A 6942-nucleotide genomic window follows, 5' to 3' on the forward strand; every position below is an offset into this window, starting at 1 on the left:
ATTTGTCAAATTATCAATTCTAGTAAGATTCACTGTGTGAAATTTAAAATCAGCACATATTTTATATTTATAAATATAAAATATATAAGTATATATAATATAAAAATTGTTTTTCATTGTTGTGTTGTGGTTAGGGAATCAAAGGCAACTCTGTTTTAAAGTATTATTCCATTATCTCTACCTCAGTGTTTGGTAGAGTTAGACTTAAAGCTTTACCATTTGTAGATTTACAGCCTAGAGGCAAGAGGAAACACTGTGATTAAAACATTACCAATTTACTGTTCTAACTGGAGTGAGGTGATATCTCAATGTTGTTTTGATTTGCATTTCTTTTATGGCTAGGGATGTTGAACATTTCTTCATGTGTCTATTGGCCATCCTTCTTTCTTCTTCAGAGAAGCTTCTCTTTAAGTCTTTCGCCCACTTACTTATTGGGCAGTTGTTTCTTTGAGGATTTGTTGTTGAGTGGTTTAATTTTTTGAGTTCCAAGTATATTTTAGATATGAGACCCTTGTCCGTTGTATGGCTAGTAAAGATCTTCTCCCAATCCGTGGGCTTTCTATTGATCTTGCTAGCTATGTCATTTGCCCTGCAGAAGCTCTGCAACCTTATACAATCCCATTTGTCCAGCCTTTCTTTGATTTGTTGTGTTTCCGGGTCTCTATTCAGAAAATTTCGGCCTGAGCCAAGGAGACCCCTAACAACAACAGATGCTGGAGGGGATGTGGACAGAAAGGAACCTTACTTCATTGTTGGTGGGAATGTAAACTTGTTCAACCACTTTGGAAAGCAGTATGGAGGTTCCTCAAAAGACTCCACATAGAGCTCCCCAATGACCCAGCAATCCCACTTTTGGGCATTTACCCAAATGATCACAAACAAGGCCACACTAAAGCTACCAGCACAACTATGTTTATTGCAGCATTATTTACCATAGCTAAGACATGGAACCAACCCAGATGCCCCTCAGTAGATGAATGGATCAAGAAGATGTGGTATATATACACAATGGAATTCTATGCCTCCATCAGAAAGAATGACATTTCCCCATTTGTTAGGAAATGGAAAGGCTTGGAAAAAATTATATTAAGTGAAGTAAGCCAGGCCCAAAGAAACATAGGTCCCATGGTTTCCCTTATTTGCAATATCTAGTATAGGTATGAGTCAAGCGGAAAAAGTCAGATAATGTGATGTTAGGAAATCGAAACCTCAAATATGTATTTTAATGTTTTTGTTTCTTTCATGCATGTGTTTCTAACGCATTTATGAGATTATTTCTTTGTTGCTTTGTATGTCCCTCCCCCACAGTGTAACCCCCGCTTTCACTATATTTGATGTCAGTATAACATGTGGAGGAGATGGGGACAAACAAGTCGTTTAAGGATTCAGGTGGACCTGTTGCAACAATGAGAAGTACAAAATGTCATGTCAAAACCAGCTTTACAATGTCGGTGGGGGGTGGGGGGGTGGGGGGGTATGATTGGGTGGGAGGGTGGGGGGAGGCTGGGAAGGGAGGTGAAGGGTAAACAAAGGAGGAGGCTGCAATGCTTGGTAAGAAATGTATGCATTATCCTGCCCATGTAATTGTAACCCCTCTGTACAGTATGTTCTCAAATAAAATAAAATAAAATTTAAAAAAAAAAAAAAACAACATTACCAATTTAAGGCCTAATATCGAGGAGAAACATATGGACTTTTCCAGGAGCTATGGAAATATTTGGTGATAGAGAGTCAGTAGTGTAAGTTCCTGCCTGGTTGGATGCTAGACAGGCCAGGAGAGTAGGTAATCATGCATATGAAAATTTTTTCACCTTCTTGGCTTTAGCTACTTTTGAAATGATAAGTATAATAAACAATTATATTTTGACAAAATACCTTCCATTCTGAACAATTCTGTCTGAACTGTTCATCTCTCTATGAACCCTTGTAACTAAGATTAGTTTTGTTCCAGTAAGACAATCTATGCTGTCAGGGTAAGATATTTTGGTTGGTCTGTTCCTACAAGGAAGAAGGGTAAAGGTTCAGGTAGACATTTGTCCCAGCAAGACCTCATTTGGGAAATGTTAAGCTGCAGAAGTTTAGAAGTAGCTCTCAAGCAAGGCTTACTTTGAATCCATTAGCTCTACAAAGCTAACTCAGTTGATAAATAAGTACTTGAAAAGCCATGACCTTTGGAATTAGCTGTAAAGGCTTCAAAGTATGATCAAATTTGAAATGAAAACGACAAAATAGTCATTGACAAAAAATTGTAAATATGAGCAATCTACCAAATGATATAAGCTTTTCCACTATACACAGAATTTTAGAGAAATAAGATCAATCGCATTTTAAGGAACAATAAGGGTTCCTTGTTACAAATAGGCAACCATGGATATATGCCTGTATAAAGATTGCATCATTAAGTACTTAAATTTAGAGGGTACTACATGCTTCAGCAGCAGGTCTACCCAAATTACAATAATACAGAGATTAACATGGCACTTGCACAAGGATGATATGAAAATTTGTGAAGTATTCCATGTATTTCATTCTTCTGATGCAAGAAATATAAAAACAGTTATTAAAAAGTTGATTACAAAAATACAAGTGTAACAATACATGTAATTCATAGAATTAAAGGTTAGTTTGACATCAGTGTATTAAATCTTCACCTTAGAAAGGCCTTTACATAGCATAACCTTTACAAAACTTGAAATTAGATAACATTGTCAATTTATCCCAAAGAAATAAAATAATATAAGGACCTAGGAAAAAAGGAATCTTAAACTTCTTCTTCTATATGGAATGCAATCTGAAAGGACACATTTATTAATGAAACTATACATTATATAAAAATGTAGAATTCAAAATATTATATCTAGGAGCGAGTGAAATAGATTATGGATATTGTACAAAAATAGATATATTTTTTCCCAAAAGCACTAGGGACATCTTTAGTTTCTATACTATTCATTTCAACAGATAAGTTAAAATTATTTCTGATTAAAAAAATCACAAACTCTGCAGAAATCATTATAGATGTATACAAAAAACTCTTGAATACATTTTGACATCAGAGTCAGGCAATTCACTTGGAAGAATACCATGGAATCCATGAATTTTTAAAGTAAGATATTGCTGTTGCTTTGTATTGTGAAAAAAATTATAGGGACACAAAGGATGGACTGGCATTTTTGAAATTTAAGAAACTTAACCAAACCATTACGACTTAGGAGAACAATTTGTACAGCCTTCCACAACTTCAAAGAGGTAGTGATACATACTTATCCTTTTGGCAATATTAAAGGCAGTTTCTTCCAAGCTGTTCTTCAAACCTGGTTTGATATAATGATTCAACAGAGTATCTTTTCTATTTCTATTCCCAGCAGCAACATGCAAGGCGGACAAGAGGCTTTTAGTTTGGGGATTGGTATCTGCCACTCTGGTATTATTCCACATATAAGCACTGTGCAGGGGTGTCAGCCATTCAGAGTTATTGCATGAATATCTGCCTTGAGCTACCAACTCATGGACAATGTCTAAATGTCCACTCTAGGCTTCCATATGAAGAGGGGTATACTCATCCTCATCCCTAGTATTCATCTGGGTGGCCTTTTTGGAAAGTAGTCTCCACACCATAGTAAACCAATTAATTTCGACATCCCAAAAAAGAAATTTGCTTGGATCCTACTCCATTTTTTTCTTGAAATTGATACCATTCCTCACTTTTTCACCTTATTCCTTGTCTGAACATTAGGACCCTTGCTGTCTTCATGTGCAGCTTATATTAGGAATGAGAAAATAGGAAACAATGCCTTCTTTGTAAATGATTTGGGAAATACCATGTTATAGTGTAAGAGAACTCACTATTCAACATATGGGCTTTAAGAGCTTTCTAGTAGCTTTCTAATGTTGGTATCCAACATTAGAAAAAATGTATAATGCAGTAGTAAAATAGAAGTCCTTTGTATGACTACCTAAATTCTTGTTTTTTTTAAAGACACTTGTTTTCATCTAAAAATAGGCCTGTCTATTGCCTTCAAGTGATTTTGATGATGGAAGATGCTTAATGAGAAGTCAAAATGTATTAGTAGTCCTTTACTATCAATTAAATTTCACTTTTTCTTCTTGGAAAATATAATGATCAAAGCAATAGTTCAGAATCAGCAAGCAATAGTTCAGAATCATGCTTCAAGTGCAAGTGAATCACCAGTAAGTAATCCTCGATTCCATTTTCCACAAAGTTTTGTCACAGATACAATGTGCCTGCCTTCTGTAGCTGCTTTCCCAGCCTGGACCTATTCCTTCATTGTATAGGAAAAGTGTGATTCAACTGATTTCAGTCAGATCTGTTAGTAGAATTATCAAGTATTTAGATTCTTTTTTAAATTAGTTGTGGGGCCTGAACTCTGGGCCTGGGCACTGTCCTTTAGCTCTTCAAATCAAGGCAAGCGCTCTACAACTTGAGCCAGAGAACCATTTCTGGATTTTTCTGTTTATGTGGTGCTATTCTGGGAAATGGCAGAGCAGAAAGTGAAATGATGCAACTAAAAATATAAAAGCAAAATAAATTTGGATAATTATGGAGCAAACATATTGTCTATGGGATCCATGAAAGAGAAAGAGGAAAAGAGATACAGATGTGAAATGGCATAGCTAGCCACAAAATCCATGCTTCTAATCAATTTACAGAGCAAACAATTTTTGTATTTTTTAGAAGAGATGGAAATAGAATTTATGTATTTACTTGAAATTAGTAAATACATTTTTAGTCGTCTACGTAAAGAGACATAGCTTTGACTAAATTACAGACAAGAATCTTAATCCTTGGTCTGGGAAGGTGGTTCAGTGGTAGAGTGCTTGTCTTGCAGCTTACTACAGTGTGGAGAGTACTTTCCAAAAGGGCCACTTATATGAATACTAGGGATGAGGATGAGTATACCCCTCTTCATCGCGAAGCCTAGAGTGGACACCTAGACATTGCCCATGAGTTGGTATCTCAAGGCAGATATTCATGCAATAACTGTGAATGGCTGGACACTGCTGCACAGTGCTTATATGTGGAACATATTGCAACAACACACACACACACACACACACACACACACATACATCATCAGATTTCTTCTTAAGTATTTTTTGTGTATGGTCTTAAGAAGAAATTTACATTACTAACTTGAATTTCTGACAGGACAATATCATCACTGTACATCTTGATTCTATGCTGCTCTCTGTTTTAAATTACTATCTAAGTATGTGCATTACATATGTACAGGAAAAATTAAGAGCCACACGGGTGGCTCAGGTCTTTAATCCTACCTAATCAGAAAGATGAAATCTGATGACTGTGCTTTGAAACCAGACAAAAAAGAACATTAGATTCTGGTTTGAAAGTAACCAGCAAAAGCTAGAAATGGAGCTTTAGTATAAGCAGTAAAATGCTAGCATTGAAAAAACTAAAACAAAAACATAACAAATTCTGTGACAGAGCCAGGCCCTGAGTTCAAGCTCCAGTATTGGCACCAAACTAATGAATGATGAATGAATGAATGAACTAAAAATAAATTAAGTGGTCACATGTGGAGAGACAGGTAAAATGTAACAACCATGGTGATTGGATTATGTATTATTTTGTAATAAGTTAAATTATCATTTTTCCTAATCACTAATATTTTAATTGAACTTTTATGTACAATAAACCCTGAATTTGGCATTCATGTATATGTGTGTGTACATGTGCGCACGTGTGTGTGTGTGTGTGTGTGTGTGTGTGAGGTTGCAATGTTGCTTGCCAATGTGGACAGAGTGAGGCTGAAAAGAGCTATGTTGCAATATTGTTATTTATCAGTTTTCCGTCCTGTCATTTCAGTGGAACCACCCTTTTGTACATTTTATTTGTCAAATAATAACATCATCATAATCAAAGCATTTACACCATTAAGTTAGATAAAAGAGATCACTTTCAGCTCTTAGTATATGCTAGGAAAGAAGATACACATATAATTAGGTAGTAAGTTATTGCTGTAAGATGACTGTCAGTACAAAATATGTATTTGACCTCTTAAATTGGATATACTTTTAAGATATACTCATAGAGTAATTTTGACCAACTTGACCAAACAGGTATTACTCTCCGGTTATTCCTGTGAAACTCAAGGTGGATAAACTCTTTCCGGATTTCTGTTGAAAATAGCTTTCTTTGTAAGATTGTATCTATTCACACTAAGATAATAAACCCCGTATTTTTTAGGTTTGAATATCCCATCATATTGACTGAAAATAAGTATTGTGGATATGTTTGTTAGATATACATTGCAAAAACAAACAAAAAGCATGTGTCACCTCCAGATTGTGGATGCATTTGAAGTTGTATTATACATACAAAGGTTTCTTCATTAATAATACTTTTGTGGGAGTAACTATCACAACGTTAACAAATAAGGCTTTTTGAATATCTTTTCCAATATAAATAACATCCCAGAATGAGTCTTGCAATTTCTGAAAACCCTTTGAATATTTTAGTATTATTTCAGTTCATTGACTATACAGCTAAAGACATTTCTGAAATAAACATTGTTAAAATCTGAAAATGTAAGTGGGTATATAGGCTGTTTATGCATCATTTTATTAAAAGCCAGTTTATGAAAATAAAAGATATAGAATAAAAGAATGGAAGTGAATTGGGTGAGCTACTTATTAGTATAAATTTATTTTCTATTAGCAAAGTCCTTTGAATGTATATGATGAAGTTAAATTATGTCCTTCGTGACACTATGCTTCAGTTATTTTTAGAATCTTTGTAGTTATAAGAGTGAATTTGTAGTATAAATAAATGTCTTTGAAAATGATTAGGATTAATCTTGTGTTTTGTTTCCTACTCCCAAGAAAATGAGTTATTTTCAAGTGTTAACAGTTTACAATTGAATCTTCAGTATCATAAGAAATTTTGAACAAATATAGTAG

At 34.6% G+C, this 6942-nt stretch overlaps 1 pseudogene; it reads left to right on the forward strand.

Annotated features, from left to right (window-relative positions):
- Positions 1-2426: 2426 nt before the first annotated feature.
- LOC122099914 lies at positions 2427-2526 on the forward strand (annotated as a pseudogene).
- The last annotated feature ends 4416 nt before the right edge of the window (positions 2527-6942 follow it).

The sequence above is a fragment of the Dipodomys spectabilis genome, unplaced genomic scaffold (genome assembly GCF_019054845.1).
Source record: "Dipodomys spectabilis isolate Male_0828 unplaced genomic scaffold, ASM1905484v1 ptg000546l, whole genome shotgun sequence".
Taxonomy (NCBI): Eukaryota; Metazoa; Chordata; class Mammalia; order Rodentia; family Heteromyidae; genus Dipodomys; species Dipodomys spectabilis.